Source organism: Schistocerca gregaria, chromosome 7, assembly GCF_023897955.1.
Source record: "Schistocerca gregaria isolate iqSchGreg1 chromosome 7, iqSchGreg1.2, whole genome shotgun sequence".
NCBI lineage: Eukaryota > Metazoa > Arthropoda > Insecta > Orthoptera > Acrididae > Schistocerca > Schistocerca gregaria.
The window spans coordinates 273,602,875-273,624,587 of NC_064926.1; positions in this window are offsets into that span (position 1 = coordinate 273,602,875).

The following is a 21,713-nucleotide window of genomic DNA, read 5'->3' on the forward strand; positions in this document are numbered from 1 at the left end:
GCCCCGGCGGAGGTTCGAGTCCTCCCTCGGGCATGGGTGTGTGTTTGTCCTTAGGATAATTTAGCTGAATTAGTGTGTAAGCTTAGGGACTGATGGCCTTAGCAGTTAAGTCCCATAAGATTTCACACACATTTGTACATTTTTGTCTTTTGTACTCACGCTGATTGTCATTACAATGATATTTTCTACTTTCTTATTGATTTATTTACACGTCAACTTCCGTAGGACCAAATTGAGGAGCAAATGTCCGAGGTCATGGAACATGTCAGTACATGAAATAACAACATAAAAGTAATAACGGATAAAAATAAAATGTTTATGGACCCAAAAAAAATGTCCATACATAAGTTTAAGTAAACGCAATCAAAAATAAAACAAGAATCAGCTCAATTTTAATAGTCTATCGGCCGTTGTTTGAGACGGGGCTCTGCTCTGAGGAGAGAATGCCACACACCAACTCAGCGCTTCGGCGGTCTACGAGCTATCAAGTTACGGCGCTGCGAATGCGACACTTCATGGTTGGCGCTGCGAATGCGACACTTCATGGTTGGCGTGCACGGCTAGAAAATACCATACATAACGAGCTGCCCGTGTTGAAGAGCAGTGTATGAAGCCGATTTTTCCTTCCCTTTAGCTGCATTAACTATGCGATACGAGCCCATTTTAGGCAGAAAGATATGAAAATCCACATACGACAATTGAAGGGTCATATGCAAGGGCGCCAGCAGAAATTTATCGAGGAAAGGGGGCAAGATGCTACAATTTCCATTTCTGATATGAATGAGTTTGTCAATTTCACGACGTGTCAAGCTGCAAGAACTAAGTTTTATAGATGACACAAAAAACTTATTATACCCCAGAGAATAGATGGTTATCCATAGTGTATGAGAATTCTGCGGTGCATAATATAAACACTGTACTCCGCATTCCAGGGGGGGGGGGGGAGGAGTTGGAAGCAAGTGAACTTTCTGACCGCCCCTTATACATAGTGAAGTTTGTACGCAACTCTCAGATTGCCATCCTCGCTCTTGTCAGGTTGTTCTTTAGGTTATGTATTGTACTGGCTCACATTGCCGAGTCTGTTTTAATAAACTATGCTGCGGCGCAATTGAAAAATTGCTTCTTATTACACAAAAATGAAACTGTAGCCAAAAGTTTCGAATTTGGAAGAATGAAATATTTTTACGGACTAAGTTCTGCTTACTTTCTGATACCGCAATTTATTCTTAGTTCATCCTTAGATAAACTAAAATATTAGTGACACATACTCATAGCTCTGGTCATATGCACTAATACCACAGTCCCCTGTTGTGAGTGTAATGATAGGGATATGAGTATAATCCACACTCAGAAACTCAAAGCATTGTATATCAATTTTATCAGCAATAACTATTCGTCGAAACGTATACGTATGCATTCAAAATACTGACTGTCGGAACACGACCATACTATTGAATTTATCTGGCTTTTGTTCATTACACATATGATCAGTACATAACTCTTGCTTATATTCTATGAGTGTGTGGGTTTTATTTTGTCAAGTTGCGCAATGCACTGATCCAACAAATACCCTTTGGTTCCTGCAAGAAACAATTTCCACCTGATACTACTACAGAAGTCAGACAGACGCTCCTAATGTACCAACAAGAACTGTTTGAAAAACATTCATTAACAAATATCTTCTTGAGTCGCCCGCTGTAAGGAAAAGACACAAAAATATTCTATGTTATTACGTAACTAGTGGAATACTTGGGTACTGGAGTATTGCTAGTTCGTATAAGAAAAACATTAAACGAACGAAAAATGTTATTTATTGCAAAAAACGTCTGGGAACCCAAGTGAAACTTTTTCTCATAAAATAATAAATTTCCGGCCCGCATCTCGTGGTCACGCGGTAGCGTTCTCGCTTCCCACGCTTCGGGTTCCCGGCGGGGTCAGGGATTTTCTCTGCCTCGTGATGGCTGGGTGTTGTGTGATGTCCTTAGGTTAGTTAGGTTTAAGTAGTTCTAAGTCTAGGGGACTGATGACCTGAGATGTTAAGCCCCATAGTGCTCAGACCCATTTGAACCATTTCGACAATCAGAAGCTGTGCCACACAGAGTTCTTATTCACACTATATCGACAATCAGCATTAGCACTAGGAACGGAGACATTGTACATGCTCAGTACGTAGTGTGTAAAATGCCAACCTCCCCATCGCCACTATTGTATCACGCCACTGATCTGATAGCGCCCAACGCAATGTTGTAAATGCTTTTATGCACCTGATGATGGTCCGTGTCCCGAAACTGGTTGTTAAATAAAGAAATTTTATCAGTAGCACTTGGCGGTAATAATGGCGTTCTTCAAATACATTTACATCCTGCGAGGCAAGGCCTTCTGAAAATGTAATGAAAGCAGTCCACCTGGCTGCAGCTAAATCGCGTTTCCGCAATTTCCTTTCCTCCAGCGATGTAGTCCCTCGAGATTTCAGGAGAAATTCTGTGTTGTTTGTAAGGTAGGAGATGAATACTGGTGGAAGTACATCTGTGATCGTACTGGGATATTTCAGTCGGTAGAGCACTTGCCCGCAAAAGGCAAGGGTTGCAGATTCGCGTCCCAGTCCGTCACATGGTTTTAATTGCCAGAAGTTTAGAAAGGTTTTATTTTCGAATACGACATCGTAATGCAGGCGATGTATTTGGAACGTTGGCATGGGTAACTGCTTATTTCCGACAAATCCATTCATAACGTACACCGACATAGCTGTTTTTAGGATTTCGTACCACAGTCGGTCAAAGTGGAACCCTTATAGGATCACTTTATTGTCCCTTTGGTAGTCCAGCTGTTAAGACTCCTGCTTCTAAGGGACGGATAGAGGTATTATTATCAACTACTAACATCTACGGTCCCTTGGCAATGTGAACATTTTAAGATTATAAGTCAATGCAGTCAACAGGGACGGCCATTTATGCACATATTTCGATACTCACAAACTCATTTGCCAAAACCTAAAGCGAACATCCCATTAGCGTAGAATCATCAAATTTGGCAAGAAGCAAGGTGTCGCAGTACAAGTAAAGGAAAAAATCCGAAAACTGTCGATTTCTCATTACATTATATAATTTTCTTCTCGCCGTTTATTGTCCATATCTCTGTCTGTCCGTGATTTTCGCAGGAACAGGTAAGGCTATCAAGCTGAAATTTATGTCAAATACTAAGATATATTGTCCCTTGACGACGTAATAATTCAAGCTTCTAAGCCAATGCAACCAAAGAAACGACTATATATGTCACATAGTCACATACTCACTCATCAAATCCTGTAGGTGAATTGTCTTCATACTGGGCGGGACTGGTGGGTTGGCGGTAAAGGTGAAGGTCTGAAAGCCGAAAGATCACCGGATCGAATCTCGGTTAGAACACGAATTTTCTGTCTTCTTTCCAACCTATCCTTCAAATACTGACGATGTGAAAAGTCGCCAGAAACAGCACGTCAGTTACAAGTTAAACTCTAGGTCCTCTTTCCCCATTTGGATAACCGGGGTAGGGAGAGAGTCGCCGAAGTGGTATCCAATCGGAACACTTGCACCTGGACGTCGAGCCCACGAAATTATTATTATTATTATTATTATTATTATTATTATTATTATATACATAATGAAGTCGAAGTGGTATCCAATCGGAACACTTGCACCTGGACGTCGAGCCACACGAAATTATTATTATTATTATTATTATTATACACATAATGAAGTTTGCACGGAACCCTCAGAACTTGAGTACTACTCACAGTTGTCCAGTTTTTTTTTTAATATCCATATGAACACTGACTAAAAACGACATGGACATTGTGGGGACACATTTTCAATACAATTCTCTGTAAGTGTATGTTACAATCGAAAACTGGGAAAAATAGGTTATTTCGTCTCACCGATTTGTCTTGTGAAATCATGCATGTGTGAGTTGCTATTGTCATTAAAAGAAGTTTCTCTGACTAGAGTACAGCACATATTTTTTTGACACTATGTGACCCATTGCACATCTTACAGGCGAGATCAGACATCAGAATTTTACACAATGATCAACCGCACTAGTCACATTTATCGGTCACCAACGTCGCGGGCTCCAGAATCGACTAAATTTTTACATTTGGGGAAGGATGCAAAGCGACGTGTTCTGCTGCTTGAAGGACAGACTCTATTTCGCCGACTGTCTCTGACGGTGCTAAACGCGATAACAGCTCGCCTGTTGCCATTCGAGTCGGAAAATAATCTTATCGTCAGTAGAGTCCTTGACCATGGTTTAAATTCTCTCGATAAAAACTTGACTTTTCCACTAACAGCTGTTGAGATTACGCGCGCTTTTAGTATTCCTGCTAACCGGTTTTAACTGAAGGAGACTTCGAGACAGATGACAGACAGTTGTATCAGCCAATTCAGTTGATATGCGGATGTGGCGATTAAGAGCCCTTTGGAACGTCAGATAGCTGCTACGTTCGAAGTCTAAGAAGTCTCTGGGTAAGAGATCATAGTGCGTGCTGAGCAATAGGAGTGCGCCACCGGTCAGTAATGCACGCGATAACCGAATACGGCTTTTGTTTATGGTATTGGGAGCATCAAGGGGCCAAGCACAAGTAAACCACAGACGCAGCTTAAGCGTCATTCTTTTCCCGGCATGTAGCGATGCATCAAAGAAGAAATATCAAAGCAGAAGACACGCTATGAATGCAGGACCATTCTTAAATTGATGTTGTTGTGGTCTTCAGTTCGAAGGATGATTTGGTGCAGTTCTGCGGGTTAATCTATCTTGTGCGAGTCTTTTCATCTCTGCTTATTTGCTGGAACCTAAATGTTTCTGAATTTGCTTACTGTGTTCGAGCCTTGGTCTCCCTCTACAATTTTTATCATCCACTGCGGTGTCTCTAATAAATAATACGTATACTAATTATCTGAATAGGACTGTACACCAATAAAAAAACCGGACAAGCAGGAGGAGGTCTCGTGCCCTGAGGTTCCGCACAAACATCGTTATTAGTATAGATGTTGTTTATCACAACTGCCAAGATGAGAAACATTGAAGTAGATACCCTCGGAGTAACGAAGCAGCTTAAATCACTTAATAAAGGCAAGCCCTCCGGTTCAGATGGTATACCAGTCAGGTTCCACTCAGAGTAAGCTGATAAAATAGCTCCATATTTAGCAATTATATACAACCATTCGCCCACAGAAATATCCGTACCTAAAGACTGGAAAATTGCTCAAGTCACACCAATACCCAAAAAGGGAAGTAGGAGTAATCCGATGAATTACAGGCCTATATCACTAACGTCGATTTGCAGAAGGGTTTTGGAAAATATACTGTATTTGAACATTATGAAGTACCTCGAAGAAAAAGATTTATTGACACATAGTCAGCACGGTTTCAGAAAATATCGTTCCTGTAAAACACAACTAGCTCTTTATACTCATGAAGTAATAAGTGCTATCGACACGGGATGTCAAATTGATTCCATATTTTTAGATTTCCAGAAGGTTTTCGACACCGTTCCTCAAAAGCGTCTTCTAAACAAACTGCATGCCTACTGAGTATCGCCCCAGTTGTGCGACTGGATCCTTGATGTCCTGTCAGAAAGGTCACAGTTCGTAGTAATACACGGAAAGTCATCGAGTAAAACAGAAGTAATATACGGCGTTCCCCAAGGAAGTGTTATAGGTTCTCTATTGTTCCTGATCTACATTAACGACATAGGAGACAATCTGAGTAGCCATCTTAGATTGTTTGCAGATGATTCTGTCATATACCGCCTTGTAAAGTCATCAGATGATCAAAACGACTTACAAAATGATTTAGATAAGATATCTGTATGGTGCGAAAAGTGGCAATTGACCCTGAATAAGGAATAGTGTGAAGTTATTCACATGCAGTTTTCTCCTCCGATTGCGAAAGCAATCTGTTGGTACCCACCTAAATAGGGAGAAATGATCATCACGATAAAATAAGAGAAATCAGGGCTCGCACAGAAATATTTAAGTTCTCGTTTTTCCCGCGTGCCGTTCGTGAGTGGAACGGTAGAGAGACAACTTGATGGTGGTTCATTTAACCCTTTTCCAGGCACTTTATTGTGAATAGCAGAGTAATCACGTAGATGTAGATGTAGATCTATAAGTGTTCATGAGTGAGTTCGTGAGTACCAAAAAATGTTATGTAAGTGGCTGTATCTTTTGACTGGATTGACTTAGAAGCTTGCATTTTTTACAGCTGAAACGTCTTATTATTTGGTCGTTAAAATAAGTATGAGATGCAAGTGTTGACCGCAGTTGTCAAGTTGGCACATTTACAGGCTTATATAAATGTTGTAACATTCTTATTTCATTTTAAAACTCAGTTTATTAAACTGCTCTTTATTTCGTCACCAATTTCATTTCAATTTTGTGGAGTGCAAAAACATCTCTGCTCTGGATTGACTGTGACTAATCGGTACTTAAGGCTATGTTCTCATTCTAAATGGTCGAACATTCGATTTTTCATTGCCTTTTTTAAAAGGTTTATGTATCTGGAATGTTGGCACGAAGAGATTTCTTAATCCGTGAGTTACAATGGTTACAGCCAATTGTTCGAAGCAGTGACACAGCCGCCGTGAGACGCTCTGAACCGGAGACGCCTGCCTTAGGTAGAAAATCTGTCGTGGAGTGACGCACGTTCACAAAATGATTTATATTGCAGTATGTATGCAAACATATTCACTGAAAAAGCTGCCAAACAACGTGTGCAGGCTGCCGAACGCAGCACATCCATATCAGCCAGACTGGCTTTTCTCGCCAAGAAGAACGAGGTAATTGCTCTCCAGGAACAATTCTAGTTAGAAGAAGAACTGATATACGGTCATGAATAGCAGACTAAACGTAAGTAACGAAAACACTTCTTTTTGGTCAAATTTTGGTTAAAATTGGTCCACTACATTCGATTAGCCACTTGAATTTAGAAAATATAACCTCAGAATTGTGTTCAGCAACATCAAAAATGTATAATAACATGTAGTTTTTATGCAAATTGAACTAATAACACATATAAAAGTTTTAGCTAAACTTTAAACAGGTTCTCTCCCAGAAACGATTTTTCAAAACTGCGTGCAGCACAAAATTAAAACGGTACAACCTATTCAGTTGTACCTTTGACCTCTGAAAAGTGAACACTTATTTTGGGAGCTTATATCTATAATATATGAAATTTGTTAATCCAAGAATCGAACTGAAAGTTCGAGTTAGCACCATATCGTTACAATTAAGGTTAATTCATTGTGATTAGGTATGCTCCCTTAAATTTAATGTAGTATGGACTGATGTTCCCCTTTTCTTATTTCAGATCATTCCTGACGGGCTATATTGCACGCCGTCTGCCCGTCTGTTCTCTAAAAAGTCATCAGATACTACGTCATACTGACGTTACACTACAACAAAGCCATCAGTGGTACTTTCAGCTATTTGCAGAGTTTTGTCCGGGCATGGGAAAAGACTTTAGTAAAAATGACTTCTTTCGCTGGAAACAGTCTGCTCGCTACTTGCAATCCACAACTCCTTAGAGCCCTGTTTTGGTGTATTTTAGGACGACCAAGAGAGTGCTATCTTGCAGAATGTTCTTTTTGAATAAGTCCTGACGCCTTCCTCCTGCTTCGCCAAAATTCTTTGCAATAGACCTAAAGCTTTCAGGTGCACGTCTCTGAAACAGGCCATAAAAAGCACAACTTCCCAGCTGGGTCCACTATTTTGACTATGTTTTTCCGCCTTGGCGCGTGTTGTTCCGTGCTGATTGGCTCTGGGCCAAATGCGCCACTGCGCGGGTGTTCGGTCCTCCGTTTTCCTACAGACAGTAGGTGCAGCCCCCTGCATTTTTACCTGAAAAGCCTTCGCCACTTCTCAGAACACCTTGTCCTTTATCCGTAGGGTTCTGCTCGCTTGCTTTTCTCCATGATTGTCCTGTCCCCAGTTAGCAAGAGCTTGGAAGTTCTCCCAAAAAAGTCATTATAATAGACTGTATTAGATTAATTATAGAACAATAAAGAAAGAAAATCTTACAATCACTGTTACCGTTTTATGCAATATGAAAAACGCGTTCGCACAATTTGCAAAAGTTTACATCTACATTTACAATATACTCCGCAAGCCACCTAATGGTGTGTGGCGGAGGGTACTTTTGGTACCACTGTCTGATCCCTCTTGTCCTGTTCCACTCGCGAATAGTGCGTGGGAAGAATGATTGTCAGTAAGCCTCTGTCCTGGCTCTAATTTCTCAAATTTCCTACTTGTGGTCAATACGTGAGATGTGTGTGAGGGGAAGTAATATGTTACCTGACTCCTCCTGAAAAGTGCTGTCCCGAAATTTCAATAGCAAATCTCTCCGTGATGCACAACGCCTCTCTTGTCACGTCTGCCAGTGGAGTTTGTTTAGCGGCTACGTAACGCTCTCTCGCCAACTAAACGATCCCGTGACGAAACGCACCGCACTTCGTTGGATCTTCTCTATCCCCTCTATCAGTCCTATCTGATAGGGATCTTTGACGGTTGAACAATACTGAAGAATCGGGCTAACAACCGCCTTATGAGCCTCTTCTTTCGTGGACGAGTTACATTTCCTTCAGATTCTTCCGATGAATCTGAAACTGGTGGCTGCTTTTCCCACTATCTGCTTTATATCGTCATTCCACGTAAGGTCTCTCTGGGTAGTTACGCCTGGATATTTTACGACAGATGCTGTCTCCAGCTGTTTGTCATCAACAGTGTATCTGTACAGTAGTGGATTTCTTTTCCTATGTATGCGCAATATGTTACATTTATTTACGTTCAGGGTCAGCTGCCAGAGAATACACCATTCGTCAATTCTGTGCAGGTCGTTCTGCAAATTCTTATCATCTTCTTGTGGTATACACCACTTCAAACAAACACCGAACAACGCGCTCCAGTACGCGGCCGCCAAATACATCGCTGGCTGCACTTCTCTGGGCGGCCCGCTGCTCCCATCGCTGTCCGTCTTCACACGCAGCTCCCTTACGTGGCCGAGAAATACAGGGTGATTCAAAAAGAATACCACAACTTTAAAAATGTGTATTTAATGAAAGAAACATAATATAACCTTGTGTTATACATCATTACAAAGAGTATTTAAAAAGGTTTTTTTTCACTCAAAAACAAGTTCAGAGATGTTCAATATGGCCCCCACCAGACACTCGATCAATATCAACCCGATACTCCAACTCGTTCCGCACTCTCTGTAGCATATCAGGCGTAACAGTTTGGACAGCTGCTGTTATTTCTCGTTTCAAATCATCAATGGTGGCTGGGAGAGGTGGCCGAAACACCATATCCTTAACATACCCCCATAAGAAAAAATCGCAGGGGGTAAGATCAGGGCTTCTTGGAGGCCAGTGATGAAGTGCTCTGTCACGGGCTGCCTGGCGGCCGATCCATCGCCTCGGGTAGTTGACGTTCAGGTAGTTACGGACAGTTAAGTGCCAATGTGGTGGCGCTCCATCCTGCTGAAATACGAATTGTTGTGCTTCTTGTTCGAGCTCAGGGAACAGCCAAATCTCTAACATCTCCAGATACTGTAGTACAGTTACAGTAGCACCTTCGAAGAAAAAGGGACCAAAAACTTTATTGGCTGAAATGGCACAGAGAACGTTCACCTTAGGCGAGTCACGTTCATACTGAGTTGTTTCCCGCGGATTCTCAGTGCCCCATATACAGACATTGTGACGGTTGACTTTCCCGTTAGTGTGGAAAGTTGCTTCATCACTAAACACAATCTTTGAAACGAAAGATTCATCTGTTTCCATTTGAGCAACGATAAAATCACAGAAATCGATTCTTTTAATCTTATCAGCTGCAGACAGTGCTCGAAGCAATTTCAGACGATAAGGTTTCATAACTAACCTTTTTGGTAGGACTCTCCATACATTTGATTGTGGAATTTGCAGCTCTCTGCTAGCTCTGCGAGTCGATTTTCCTGGGCTGCGAACAAATGCTTGCTGGATGCGTGCTACATTTTCATCACTCGTTCTCGGCCGTCCAGAACTTTTCCCTTTGCACAAACACCCATTCTCTGTAAACTGTTTATACCAACGTTAAATACACCACCTATCAGGAGGTTTAACACCATACTTCGTTCGAAATGCACGCTGAACAACTGTCGTCGATTCACTTCTGCCGTACTCAATAATACAAAAAGCTTTCTGTTGAGCGGTCGCCATCTTAGCATCAACTGACGCTGACGCCTAGTCAACAGCGCCTCAAGCTAACAAATATACAACTAAATGAAACTTTATAGCTCCCTTAATTCGCCGACAGATAGTGCTTAGCTCTGCCTTTTGTCGTTGCAGAGTTTTAAATTCCTGAAGTTGTGGTATTCTTTTTGAATCACCCAGTACATCGCTGGCCGCACACCTCCGGGCGGCTCGCGGTTACCATCGCTGGCCGCCTTCGCGCGCGCGCGTTTGTCAGCACACAGCAATTGGCTACGCCAGGAAACATTGCGCCTGGTTTTCCCTGGAAAACAGCGACCCCAGCCGACGGCTCCGTTAAGTAGCAAGCCTTATATAAAACCGGCCGCCGCCGCAAACGGCAGTTCTCATGGGGAAGTGCAGCCCGCCGTGCTCCAGCTGCTTGTGGCTGGCGCGCCGCACCACTCGAGCTCACCTGGCTGCCCGGCGGAGATCTGGCGGCTTCCCTTGGAGAGACGGAACTTCACTGGACTTAGGAATAATTACGGGACGTGCACCCAGCCGTGTGCATTTGGACATTGGTATAACCAAACGTTAATTATGCATTACTTCTGAGTGTGAGCCTGGGTAGACGCTTGGCTAACATAATTGTTAAAAAGTGATTCGTGATTAAATAAACCAGACTGCAGAGGTTATTGTGTTATTCCTGGTTATAACAATTCTAGCATTGTTACTTTGGTATAGACAACTGAATCATCTGCGAATAGCCTTATAGAGCATCCGACGGTTTATATACACTCCTGGAAATTGAAATAAGAACACCGTGAATTCATTGTCCCAGGAAGGGGAAACTTTATTGACACATTCATGGGGTCAGATACATCACATGATCACACTGACAGAACCACAGGCACATAGACACAGGCAACAGAGCATGCACAATGTCGGCACTAGTACAGTGTATATCCACCTTTCGCAGCAATGCAGGCTGCTATTCTCCCATGGAGACGATCGTAGAGATGCTGGATGTAGTCCTGTGGAACGGCTTGCCATGCCATTTCCACCTGGCGCCTCAGTTGGACCAGCGTTCGTGCTGGACGTGCAGACCGCGTGAGACGACGCTTCATCCGGTCTCAAACATGCTCAATGCTCAATGGGGGACAGATCCGGAGATCTTGCTGGCCAGGGTAGTTGACTTACACCTTCTAGAGCACGTTGGGTGGCACGGGATACATGCGGACGTGCATTGTCCTGTTGGAACAGCAAGTTCCCTTGCCGGTCTAGGAATGGTAGAACGATGGGTTCGATGACGGTTTGGATGTACCGTGCACTATTCAGTGTCCCCTCGACGATCACCAGAGGTGTACGGCCAGTGTAGGAGATCGCTCCCCACACCATGATGCTGGGTGTTGGCCCTGTGTGCCTCGGTCGTATGCAGTCCTGATTGTGGCGCTCACCTGCACGGCGCCAAACACGCATACAACCATCATTGGCACCAAGGCAGAAGCGACTCTCATCGCTCAAGACGACACGTCTCCATTCGTCCCTCCATTCACGCCTGTCGCGACACCACTGGAGGAGGGCTGCACGATGTTGGGGTGTGAGCGGAAGACGGCCTAACGGTGTGCGGGACCGTAGCCCAGCTTCATGGAGACGGTTGCGAATGGTCCTCGCCGATACCCCAGGAGCAACAGTGTCCCTAATTTGCTGGGAAGTAACGGTGCGGTCCCCTACGACACTGCGTAGGATCCTACGGTCTTTGCGTGCATCCGTACGTCGCTGCGGTCCGGTCCCAGGTCGACGGGCACGTGCACCTTCCGCCGACCACGGGCGACAATATCGATGTACTGTGGAGACCTCACGCCCCACGTGTTGAGCAATTCGGCGGTACGTCCACCCGGCCTCCCGCATGCCCACTATACGCCCTCGCTCAAAGTCCGTCAACTGCACATACGGTTCACGTCCACGCTGTCGCGGCATGCTACCAGTGTTAAAGACTGCGATGGAGCTCCGTATGCCACGGCAAACTGGCTGACACTGACGGCGGAGGTGCACAAATGCTGCGCAGCTAGCGCCATTCGACGGCCAACGCCGCGGTTCCTGGTGTGTCCGCTGTGCCGTGCGTGTGATCATTGCTTGTACAGCCCTCTCGCAGTGTCCGGAGCAAGTATGGTGGGTCTGACACACCGGTGTCAATGTGTTCTTTTTTCCATTTCCAGGAGTGTATATTGTAAACATCAATGGTCCTATCACACTCCCCTGTGGTACTCCGCTTATTACCTTTACAGCTATCGATTTAGTTCCGTTAAGAGCCACGTGTTGAGTTCTATCTGCAAGAAAGTCGTGAATCCAATCGCAAGTCTGCTCCAATACTCCGTAAACTCGTATTTTTTTTTTCATTAAACGGCAATCCGAGACGGTGTAAAATGCCTTACTGAAATCGAGGAACACTGCATCAACCTGAGCACCGTGGATCTCATGGAGGGACAGAGTGAGCTGAGTTTCGTAGGATCTCTGTTTGCGGAATCCATGTTGATTTTTATAGATGAGGTGTTCATTTTGCAAAAACGCCATAATTCTTGAGCATAGAACAGGTTCCATAATTCTACAACAGTTTGACGTCAACGATATAGATCTATAATTGTATGGATCTGTTTTACGGTCTTTCTTAAAAGCGGGAATGACCTGCGCTTTTTTCGAGTCATTAGGTATCTTTCGTTGCTCAAGCGATCTACGATAAATTACTGCTAGAAGGGGAGCAATTTCTTTCGCATAGTGTTTATAGAACCTTATAGGTATCTCATCTGGTCCTGAAGCCTTTCCGCTACTAAGCGATTGTAGCTGCTTTTCAATTCCGCGATCGGTTATTTCAATATCTGCCATTGCGATGTTCGTACGACGATTGAAAGGAGGGACAGTCTTGCGACCTTCCGCGGTGAAACAACTACGGAAGACCGAATTCAGTATTACGGCCTTCTCTCTGTTATCTTCGTTTTCGGTGCCGGTGTGGTAGCAGAGAGCATGAATAGATGTTTTTGAACCACTTACTGATTTTACATAGGACCAAAATCTCTTAGGGTTTTTTCTCATGTCGGTTGACAAAGTCTTACTTTCAAAATCATTGAACGTTTATCCCATTGCTCTTCTTACGCTCAATTTCGCTTCGTTCAGCTTTTGTTTGTCAGCTAGGTTTTTACTTCTCTTGAATCTGAGATGTGCTCTTTGTTTACGTTGCGCTTTTGTAACACGGTTATTAAACCATGGTAGATCTTTCCCGCCGGCCGGTGTGGCCGTGCGGTTCTAGGCGCTTCAGTCTGGAATCGCGTCATCGCTACGGTCGCAAGTTCGAATCCTTCCTCGGGCTTCGATGTGTGTAATGTCCTTAGGTTAGTTAGGTTTAAGTAGTTCTAACTTCTAGGGGACTGATGACCACAGATGTTAAGTCCCATAGTGCTCAGAGCAATTTAAACCATTTTTAGATCTTTCCCACCCTTAAACCCTTACTAGGAGCATACTTGTCTAGGGCATAATGAACGATGCCTTCAAAATTTTTCCGTTTGTTCTCGACATCGTCGTCCTCATCATCGAACATTTGATCCTGAATGCTGAGATATTCTGAAATTTGTATTCTGTCACCCTCGCTGAGCAAATGTATCTTCCTACCTTCCTTAACATTCCTTGTAGGCCCCGTCGTCATAGATGCTATCACAGCCTTATGATCACTGATTCCTTCCTCTACGTTAACAGATTAGATACGTTCAGGCCTGTTTGTTGCCAGGTGGTCTAAGACGTTACCCTCAAGAGTTGGTTCTCTAACTATCTGCTCAAGGTAATTTTCGGACAAGACATCCAGAATAATGCCACATGATTCCCTGGCACCAGTTTTGATGGCACAACAGTCCCAATCTATACCAGGCAAGTTGAAGTCACCCCCTATTACAACGGTATGATCAGGAAAATTACTAATGATATTCTGCAAGTTCTGTCTGAAGTGCTCTACAACTACAGATCCTGACATAGGTGGTCTATAAAAGCATCCGATCACCATTTTTGATCGTTCTTTGATATTCAGTTTCACTCATATTAATTCACATTCGGAATCCGTGATAACCTTGCTAGATTTTATCGAATTTTTACTGCAATAAACATGCCGCCACCATTGGCGGCTAACCTATCCTTACGATAAACATCCCCATCTGAACTTAGGATTTCGTTGTCATTGACGTCTGGTTTCAACCAGGTTTCTGTTCCCAATACTATCTGTGCATTATAACCTTCACTAAGTGATACGAATTCTGGGGCCTTTCCATGGATTCTCCTGCAGTTTACTAAAATCATATTAATCTTTTCTGTCTCTGACCTGTGAGGACCAAGATTCTCTGAGGTCGCTGTGGCTGATTCAACAGGCAAATCGTCTTTGATTCCCAAGGGAAGGATTCTTGTTGTGTACATAGTTCCACGTAGTCAGTGCATACACAACTTTCCCACTAGAGCGCGCCCTGCTAAGCACAACAGCACAGGCGCAGCGCTCGACCGTCTCCTCACTACGAGATGGCGCTGTCTTAGAGACGGACCAAATTCTGGTTCCGCCGATCCGCGTATTAATATGTAACGCAGCCAATGAGATTGCTGCTAACGTAGAACCTTTTCTCCTCGCGGATCACACTCGCGCAGTGATACGTGAATGCACGAGGTATTATAACAAGTGTACAGGCCTCCGATTAGTCAGTCTGCATTAGTGTGTACGAGTCTGCATTAGTCTGCATTAGTCTGTAGTCAAGTTTCAGTCTGCGCCTAATAAGATTATCATATTCCTGTACATAGCCATTAAGAGAAATGTATAGACACTTAGACAAGTGTCAGAGATATGTCAGAATAAGATTAACATACCAAGACCAAAGGAACTTCAGATTGTCAATTGTAAACAGCATCCAGAATCAAGTTACGTAATATCTATGATTTTTATTATTTTAATAAATGTGTGTGAAAATTAATCAAGTTCTGTTTAAAGTTGGTCACTGTCAATCAACTACTCTAAGCGTGCAAGTGGCATTTCTATCGTCTGACCTAACGGCCAAAGATAAACACGCCACAATAAGACCACGATACATATTGCTGACAGTCGCCTACTTCATTAGAGCGACAATTCAAATAATCTGATGGTGTGTGTACCGAAGGTCTTACAGTACGCACACCACAGTTCTCTAACATAAAAAAGCCCCATGTGCACGACACTCGTACTCTGCTACAGTAGTAGCCCCTTCTTGAGTGTAGTGCACGCTTGATCTATTAAGGGGAAGCCTACAATTCTGCAACCGATGGCAGAGGTCAAGAAATTCGCATCCGATACCGCCGCGGAGCCATCTGAGTCTCTGGTTTAGACCTTCCACTCTGCTCCAAAACCAGAGGACCGCAATCAACCCTGGGTACGATGCTAAAAATAGAAAGCTTAGCCTGCACCCCAAGTGGGTTGCTAATTGCCTTCACTAAATCAGCGAGCCGCCGAAAGGGGTCGAGGATGGCCTCAGAACCCAAGCTGCAGGCGTCATTCGTGCGGACACGTGCCACTACATGCAGCCTGTTGCACCTAGTGCACTCGATAGCACTGGCAGCACCACCTCCACATCACGGATGAGACCTCCCAGCAAACATACCGAACGCACAATGGAATTCTTTCCCGCTTTGCCTGCTATATTTAATTACGTTAAATCAAATTTACCCATCAAACTGAATGAAAAGTGACCAGCCGAAATGGCTTGATGTTTTTCACCACCCTCCGCAGTATCCACGATTTCTGTCAGTCAGTAAGTGAGATTTGCCTGGTCTTGCTTCAGCTGCGGTCGTTTCTTCACATTTTCGCTTCACAATCACATTACCAGCAGTCGACCTGGGCAGAAGGGTTTAAATGTCCCTGATGGACTTGTTACTCAGGTAACATCCGATGACCAGAACATATTCTAAGATATCGAGCTGTTCCTATTGCCCCATTCCACTGTTACAGCTTCTCCACACACAACGAAATACTCCCCACTTCCTTTTATATTGGTGGGTCCACTTCTGACGACGTCTACTGGCCAATTCCTCATCACCTACTGCTGTCCTGATACTTTTGATTAGATAGTATATTTTACTGGACACGTTCTTTCAGAATCACAGATTTAATTCGACTACATTCCATTACCCTCATTCTACGTTTGCTGCTGTCCGTCTTACAACCTCAGGTCCAGATGCTATCCATTCGTTCAACTGCTCTTCCAAATCCTTTACACTCTGTGACCTAATTACAATGTTAAAATAAAATCTCTAATTTTTTGTTTCTTTTTCCACGACATATTGCTTCAGATTTTCTTCATAGCTTGCACAATATATACACTCCTGGGATGGAAAAAAGAACACATTGACACCGGTGTGTCAGACCCACCATACTTGCTCCGGACACTGCGAGAGGGCTGTACAAGCAATGATCACACGCACGGCACAGCGGACACACCAGGAACCGCGGTGTTGGCCGTCGAATGGCGCTAGCTGCGCAGCATTTGTGCACCGCCGCCGTCAGTGTCAGCCAGTTTGCCGTGGCATACGGAGCTCCATCGCAGTCTTTAACACTGGTAGCATGCCGCGACAGCGTGGACGTGAACCGTATGTGCAGTTGACGGACTTTGAGCGAGGGCGTATAGTGGGCATGCGGGACGCCGGGTGGACGTACCGCCGAATTGCTCAACACGTGGGGCGTGAGGTCTCCATAGTACATCGATGTTGTCGCCAGTGGTCGGCGGAAGGTGCACGTGCCCGTCGACCTGGGACCGGACCGCAGCGACGCACGGATGCACGCCAAGACCGTAGGATCCTACGCAGTGCCATAGGGGACCGCACCGCCACTTCCCAGCAAATTAGGGACACTGTTGCTCCTGGGGTATCGGCGAGGACCATTCGCAACCGTCTCCATGAAGCTGGGCTACGGTCCCGCACATCGTTAGGCCGTCTTCCGCTCACGCCCCAACATCGTGCAGCCCACCTCCAGTGGTGTCGCGACAGCCGTGAATGGAGGGACAAATGGAGACGTGTCGTCTTGAGCGATGAGAGTCGCTTCTGCCTTGGTGCCAATGATGGTCGTATGCGTGTTTGGCGCCGTGCAGGTGAGCGCCACAATCAGGACTGCATACGACCGAGGCACACAGGGCCAACACCCAGCATCATGGTGTGGGGAGCGATCTCCTACACTGGCCGTACACCTCTGGTGATCGTCGAGGGGACACTGAACAGTGCACGGTACATCCAAACCGTCATCGAACCCATCGTTCTATCATTCCTAGACCGGCAAGGGAACTTGCTGTTCCAACAGGACAGTGCACGTCCGCATGTATCCCGTGCCACCCAACGTGCTCTATAAGGTGTAAGTCAACTACCCTGGCCAGCAAGATCTCCGGATCTGTCCCACGTTGAGCATGTTTGGGACTGGATGAAGCGTCGTCTCACGCGGTCTGCACGTCCAGCACGGACGCTGGTCCAACTGAGGCGCCAGGTGGAAAAGGCATGTCAAGCCGTTCCACAGGACTACATCCAGCGTCTCTACGATCGTCTCCATGGGAGAATAGCAGCCTGCATTGCTGCGAAAGGTGGATATACACTGTACTAGTGCCGACATTGTGCATGCTCTGTTGCCTGTGTCTATGTGCCTGTGGTTCTGTCAGTGTGATCATGTGATGTATCTGACCCCATGAATGTGTCAATAAAGTTTCCCCTTCCTGGGACAATGAATTCACGGTGTTCTTATTTCAATTTCCAGGAGTGTAGAATGAATGACATCAGAGGTAAGATACGAGTGCCTCTCAGTAAGTAATGCCCCACTTTTTTTTTAAGCCATTAATATACATAGACAAACTTCCTTGTTGGTGCTTCACATCTGATGTTTGTTCTGTGCGGCGGTGAAGTTTCGAACCGTTCTGGCAGATGACAGAGCCATAGTACGGCATCAAAATGGCGTCTACATACGACTCACAACACAAGCAGCATGCTGTTATTGAATTCTTGTGTGCAGAAAAATAAACCGTGGTAAACATCCATAAACGTTTGTGTGCAATGTATGGGAATTGGAATTTGTGGTAAGGTCTTATGGGCCCAAACTGCTGAGGTCATCGGTCCCTCAGCTTACGCACTACTTAATCTAACTTAAAGTAACTTAATCTAAGGACAACACACCCGCCCATGCCCGATGGAGGACTCGAACCTCCGACGGAGTGCAGTGTACGGCGATGCTTCAGTTGATAGTAGTACGGTTGGCCGATGGGTAAAGAAAGTTACAGCCTCAGGAAATCCAGAAGCAGAGCTCCGTGATCACCTACGCTCGGGACGTCCTGTCATAGCCATTGATCCATACGTGCTGAATCGTTCGGATGCCATTATTCGTGCCGACCGGCCCATCACAACTCGACAATTGGCTCTACAGTTGTCGGTCAGCACTGGAAGTGCGTGTGCAATGATCGAGACTCTCAGATATTCAAAGAGGTGCTCACGATGAGTTCCACTAATGCTCACAGCAGACCACAAGATTCAAAGAAAGGCCATTTCATCTGAATCGTAGGAGCGTTTTGAAACGGACGGAGAGGACTTACTGTGACGGACACAGTGAAAACATGCTACGCCTACAGGACAAGAGCTTTTACCAGCAGGGAATACATGATCCTCCATAGCGTTAGCGTATGACCATAGAAGGTGATGAAGACTACGTAGAAAAATAGGACATGGACAAGAAATGTTGATGTACATTGTCACCAAATTCTGACTCTTAACAATATACATGTTCTGAGATAAAAACTGTAGGCATTACTTATTGAACGATCCTCGTACAACCCTGCCTGACTCCGTTCTCAGCTACTCCTTCCCTTTCACGTTCTTTGACTCTTGTAACTGCAATTTTGTTTCTATACAAGATGCAGATAACCTTTCATTCCCCGTATACCCTTCCCGCCTTCAGAATTACAGAGAGTTCCTACATTCCAAACGGATCTTTCCCAAAGTCGGCCTCTGCGTGTTTCAATTCTTTCGTTAACAATTTGCGACAGTCTTTGCAACCACGACGTACTGAACCGATAATTCGGCAATATTCAGGCCTGTCAACACCTACTTTTTCAGTATTGGAATTATTACAACACTTGAATATTGCTCTTCAGTGTGGGATCCCTACGGGATAGGATCGATAGAGAATGTTCAAAGAAGAGCAACATGTCTCGTTACAGGTTCCTTTGGCAAGCACGAAAGCCTCTCAGGCATGCACAGCGAATTCCAGCGACAGACGTGTTCCCCAGGGAAGCGTCCTGGGACCTCTACTGTTCCTGATCTATATAAATGACCTGGGTGACAATCTGAGCAGTTCTCTTAGACTGTTCGCAGATGATGCTGTAATTTACCGTCTAGTAAGGTCATCCGAAGACCAGTATCAGCTGCAAAGCGATTTAGAAAAGATTGCTGTATGGTGTGTCAGGTGGCAGTTGACGCTAAATAACGAAAAGTGTGAGATGATCCACATGAGTTCCAAAAGAAATCCGTTGGAATTCGATTACTCGATAAATGGTACAATTCTCAAGGCTGTCAATTCAACTAAGTACCTGGGTGTTAAAATTACGAACAACTTCAGTTGGAAGGACCACATAGATAATATTGTCGCTAAGGCGAGCCAAAGGTTGCGTTTCATTGGCAGGACACTTAGAAGATGCAACAAGTCCACTAAAGAGACAGCTTACACTACACACGTCCGTCCTCTGTTAGAATATTGCTGCGCGATGTGGGATCCTTACCAGGTGGGATTGACGGAGGACATCGAGAGGGTGCAAAGAAGGGCAGCTCGTTTTGTATTATCGCGTTATAGGGGAGAGAGTGTGGCAGATATGATACACGAGTTGGGATGGAAGTCATTACAGCATAGACGTTTTTCGTCGCGGCGAGACCTTTTTACGAAATTTCAGTCACCAACTTTCTCTTCCGAATGCGAAAATATTTTGTTGAGCCCAGCCTACATAGGTAGGAATGATCATCAAAATAAAATAAGAGAAATCAGAGCTCGAACAGAAAGGTTTAGGTGTTCGTTTTTCCCGCTCGCTGTTCGGGAGTGGAATAGTAGAGAGATAGTATGATTGTGGTTCGATGAACCCTCTGCCAAGCACTTGATTGTGAATTGCAGAGTAGTCATGTAGATGTAGATGTAGACGCTTCAAGAGAGGCGATTCGCGTCACGGTGTGGTCTATTGTTGAAGTTCCGTGAGCGTACGTTCTTAGAAGAGTCAACAAATACCGTGATTCGTCCTACGATTATCTCGCGAAAAGACCATGAAGATAAAATTAGAGAGGCTCGAGCCTACACGGTGGCTTACCAGCAATCGTTCTTCCCGCGAAGCATTCGCGACTGGAACAGGAAAACGGGAACGTGACAGTAGCCTCTGCCACATGATGTCAAATAAGAATGAGCATTCAGCGAATATACAAAACATTGTTGTTGCTATGCAAATAGGATGCCAAACAGAAGACGAGGGCCTAGCCTAAAACTAAGATGGCGCTGCGATCTGGGAAACTCTATAGTACGATATTTTCCACATATCCACCATGCGTAGCAATAATATGGCGTAGTCTCTGAATGAAATTACCCGAAACCATTGACAACGTGTCTGGCGGAATGGCTTCACACGCAGATGAGATGTACTGCTTCAGCTGTTCAATTGTTTCTGGATTCTGGCGGTACACCTGGTCTTTCAAGAGTCCCCACAGAAAGAAGTCACAGGGGTTCATGTCTGGCGAATAGGGAGGCCAATCCACGCCGCCTCCTGCATGTTTCGGATAGCCCAAAGCAATCACACGATCATCGAAATATTCATTCAGGAAATTAAAGACGTCGGCAGTGCGATGTGGCCGGGCACCATCTTGCATAAACCACGAGGTGTTCGCAGTGTCGTCTAAGACAGTTTGTACCGCCACAAATTCACGAAGAATGTCCAGATGGCGTGATGCAGTAATCGTTTCGGAACTGAAAAATGGGCCAATGATTCCTTTGGAAGAAATGGCGGCCGAGACCAGTACTTTTTGAGGATGCAGGGACGATGGGACTGCAACATGGGGCTTTTCGGTTCCCCACATGCGCCAGTTCTGTTTATTGACGAAGCCGTCGAGGTAAAAATAAGCTTCGTCAGTAAACCAAATGCTGCCCACATGCATATCGCCGTCATCAATCCTGTGCACTATATCGTTAGCGAATGTCTCTCGTGCAGCAATGGTAGCGGCGCTGAGGACTTGCCGCATTTGAATTTTGTGTGGGTAGAGGTGTAAACTCTGGCGCATGAGACGATACGTGGACGTTGGCGTCATTTGGACCGCAGCTGCAACACGGCGAACGGAAACCCGAGGCCGCTGTTGGATCACCTGCTGCACTAGCTGTGCATTGCCCTCTGTGGTTGCCGTACGCGGTCGCCCTACCTTTCCAGCACGTTCATCCGTCACGTTCCCAGTCCGTTGAAATTTTTCAAACAGATCC